The sequence below is a fragment of the Rhinolophus sinicus genome, linkage group LG06, assembly GCF_036562045.2.
Source record: "Rhinolophus sinicus isolate RSC01 linkage group LG06, ASM3656204v1, whole genome shotgun sequence".
Classification (NCBI taxonomy): Eukaryota; Metazoa; Chordata; class Mammalia; order Chiroptera; family Rhinolophidae; genus Rhinolophus; species Rhinolophus sinicus.
Genome location: NC_133756.1, coordinates 70,338,450 through 70,342,664, shown reverse-complemented (window position 1 = coordinate 70,342,664; position 4,215 = coordinate 70,338,450). Strand labels below are relative to the sequence as shown.

The window sequence follows — 4,215 nt, the reverse complement described above, 5'->3', positions numbered from 1 at the left end:
TATGAACTTAGGTTCCTCTTGACTCCAGCCCACTACGGGGCTTATTTTACTTTATTTTTCCACGATAGGAAGTATAATTGAAAAACATTTCTCCGTCTCCTTCCCCCCCCCCACCATGAAGACAGGAAAGAAAGATGGTGCTGTCAACAATCTGAATGACACCCCAGATGGCAGTGACCTTCTCATTGCTGGAGGTACCAAAGCAGAAGTTGAATGACCACTAACTAATGATAGTGTAGAGGGATTGTCATGCTGCATGAGGGCTACCCAGGTGATTTGCCCTTGGACCCTTCTAATGCTGGGATAATGTTCCAGCAATCAATAAGAAGTCACTGCACAGATGTTCCATTTCCAGTGCTGTGAAGGAAAAGGCTGAACAAAAGGAATGGTTCGGGGTATGCAGGGGGGCACTGGGCTTGGCTTTGACATTTTAAACTTTATGAAGATCCAAGTGGATGTATCCCGAGGCAAGGTGAGTAATGTCCACTGTCTTCCTCAAGGGCTGGAGACAGGATTGAAACAGAAGGATCCCTCTCTCAGCAGAGTTTAGCACAAGCAGCATCTGTGTCAAGAGGGTGACTTTTTTAGGAACACCAAATACTTAGAACATTTCTGATCAAACCCTGGAGGGGCCACATTTAAACTGCTCTGGATATTGTCAACAGGAAAATAAAATTCATTTTTCATTTTTCTGAACAGACTCAAAAACAAGAAGCAAAAAGCCTTGACCAGTTTATTTCATTAAGTACAGTGGTCCCCCCTTATCGATAAAGAAAACCCCCCTTATCTATGAGGGATATGTTCAAAGACCACCCCCAGTAGATGCCTGAGACCATGGATAGTACCGGATCCTATGTGTACTTTTTCCCCCCCTATATGTACATACATACAATTTACAGCTTCTCTTTGGCATAACCAAATTGCCAGGATTATACTCTTGAACTTTGGGGCCATTATTAAGTAAACATAAGGGCTATTTGAACACAAGCACTGTGATATCATGACAGTTGATCCAATAACTGAGAAGGCTATTATGTGACTAATAGGTGGGGAGTTTATATAGCTTGGAGATGCTGGACAAAGGGATGATTCATGCCCTGCATAGGACAGAGTGGGACTGTGCGAGATTCTATTGCACTACTCAGAATGGTGCACAATTTAAAACTTATAAGTTGTTTATTTCTAGAATTTTCCATTTAATATTTTCATATCTTCTTTGACTGAAACAGCAGAGGGTAAAACTGCAGATAAGGAGACTACTGTGTCACGAAGCAATACATTTAATCAAGACTGACTGCTGCTGAAGTAGTAGCGGAAGTATGATACACTTGGCTCCCAGAATGGACCAGAGTCAGATACCGATTATTAATTATTGCACAGCTGTCCTGATGGCAGGTGGGGAGAAAGAGCTCAGCACTCAAGTTCATGGGGATGGGGAAGGTACTCATGCAATTTCAGTCATGAGAACTTTGCATTTCACAAAACGGTGTGCTTGGCTATCAGATTTGAAAATCATATGAAACCCAGCTCCCTTCCCCATGCACCCTATCACAGAATGCTGCTTTATTCATTCTGCTTTTCATAACAATGGGAGGTGTCAAAATGAATGATGTTGAAGTGGTTATTGGAAAAGTGCCATGTAGTACATTTGTTGATATTGTTAAAATGTAAATCAAGTCAACTTCATTAGAATGCTTAGTAGTTTCAAAATCAGGCTAGAGTCCTTTCCGAGGCTCAGTTCCCAGCTGGAAGAGTAGTTTCCCCTGCACAGCTGTCCCTGCTACTAACTGAGGCAGAGATGGCATTTGAATATGGATTTGAATATGTTGAGCAACTGACAAATATTCTCAGTACATATTTTATGTCAGTTTTTCCACACTGGGAAATGAGTTTTATTTGTTCAATTGACCTTGATAAGAATATAAACTCTGGCAGCATGGGATACTATGGAAGCATGAGCTACTACCGCTGTTCTGGTGAATTATAATTGTACTGCCATCGCCTTGGGTTTCAATTAGGCAGAGCGGTAAACCCTGGGTCTGGCAGCCTTAGGTTGTAGTGAATACTACAGAGGGAATCAGAGCTGTTCTTCCTACTTTGCAGGGGTGGCACAGTTAGATGAGAGCAGTCTATGTGAGGAGCAGTTGGGGCCAGCATTGTCAAGCTTCAGTGATGAGCAACAACTTGGTTAAAAAAAAAAAAAAAAGTATTAATATATCTCCAGCCTGACTGACACCATGGCTGTAGGAGCAGCTTGGGCCAGCAGCATGGGACAGACGTCCCTCCCTCCACACACACATACACAGAGACATATACACAGGCTCACACACATACATATGCACACATATGCATACAGATGCATATGCACAATGCAGGAACTGCTGAGTCGGACTGAGAAAGAATAGGATAGAGGTAGGAAAACCAACATGGTTTAATGACACGAAAGTCAAGCCTTAAAAGGGAAAGGATGATTAATGTATCAAGGGCTGCAAAAAGGTCAAGGTGGATAAAACATTTAAAAAAGCCCCTGGACTTGTCAATTAAGATATCATCAGTGACTTTAAAATAGATATTGGCCAACTATGGCTGCTGCCTGTTTTTGTATGGCTTACAAGCTAACAGTGGTTTTTACATATCTAAATATAAAATATTTAAGAGTGATAACAGCTGCTGGAAGAGTTGAAGATATTGTCTCTTAGTCTGAAAGCCTAAAATGTGTGCTCTCTGGCCCTTGATAGAAACAAGTTTGCTTAGTTCTGCTCTAAAAAGACATTCTAGTAGAATGAAGAGGGAAACTGAAGAAATATATACCAGATATCTGTCATCATTTCAGTAACACAGGAGGACCTATCTTGTTTCTCTTACTACTCAATGAGGAAGAAGGAAATGGGATATGAGCTTTGGTAACTTGGGGACACATAAGAATCTCTTGGGGAGTTTTACATATGCAGGTGCGTTGGTCCTGACCTCAACATATTTCAGGTTTAATAATTGGTCTGGAATGGAGCCTGGAGTTGGTATTTTTTAAAGGTAGACAGGGTTAGGTCCACGCCGCAAACAGATAACATGGCAGCAGCACCGGCAGCGACATCTGGCACATTGGGCCCCTGCAGGCAAGCTGTGCCCACTTGGTGGCCACTTGGCTTGGTGATCTGGGTAGCCCTGCAATACTGCTACAGCTCTAAGGTGAAGATGGAGGACGAGTTGCGGGTATTGTACCTGAAGGAGGAGAAACGAGGAACTGTGTTGTTTCGAATAAACAGAGCTTATGCCAAAAATTCATTCAGTAAAAATCTTATAAAAATGCTCTCAAAAGTTGTGGATGCTTTAAAATCTGACAAGAAAGTGCGGACCCTAATAGTCAGTAGTGAAGTCCCAGGGGTATTCTGTGCTGGTGCTGGCCTTAAGGAAAGAGTCAAAATGAATTCTAGTGAAGTTGTTCTTTTTGTCTCCAAAACAAGAGCAATGATTAATAAAATTGCTAATCTACCAGTGCCAAGGATTACAGAAATAGATGCACTCGCTTTAGGTGGTGGCCTTGAACTGGTGTTAGCATGTGATGTAAGAGTAGCAGCTTCCTCAGCAAAAATGGACCTGGTTGAAACAAGATTGGCAATTGTTCCCGGTGGAAGGGGAACACAATGACTGCCTCGCACCATTGGGATGTCCCTAGCCAAAGAGTTCATGTTCTCTGCATGTGTGCTCCTTGGCCAAGAAGCCAAAGCAGTGGGTTTGATCAGCCATGTTCTAGAACAGAACCTGGAGGGCTATGCTGCCCACCAAAAGACTGTGGACCTAGCAAGAGAGTTTTTAACCTCAGGGATCTGTTGCAGTGCAAGTGGCAAAATGAGCAATTAATCAAGGGATGGAGGTTGAGTTAGTGACAGGGTTAGCCATAGAAGAAGCTTGTTACACTCAGACTATTTCAACAAAAGACAGACTTGAAGGTCTTCCAGCTGTTAAAGAGAAAAAGTCCCCTTGCTATAAAGGAGAATAGAAAAAACAGAAGTCTTTAAAATACCAGTGTAATAAATATACTTCTGGAAGTATCTTTCAAATTCACATATGCCTCAGCACCTGGAATCCCAATGACCAAAGTGAAGAGTGAGTTAGCTGTACACGGAATTAAGTGTCTGGATTGGGTCCATATGTGTACTTTGTTCCAATGTGTATCATGTCATATTCAGATTTATAAAGCTAGTAGTGTGTACTGTC

General features: G+C 42.1%; 1 pseudogene; it reads left to right on the top strand.

The window, feature by feature from the left end:
* Positions 1 to 2,932: 2,932 nt before the first annotated feature.
* LOC109454610 (methylglutaconyl-CoA hydratase, mitochondrial) lies at positions 2,933 to 3,997 on the top strand (annotated as a pseudogene).
* Positions 3,998 to 4,215: the final 218 nt, after the last annotated feature.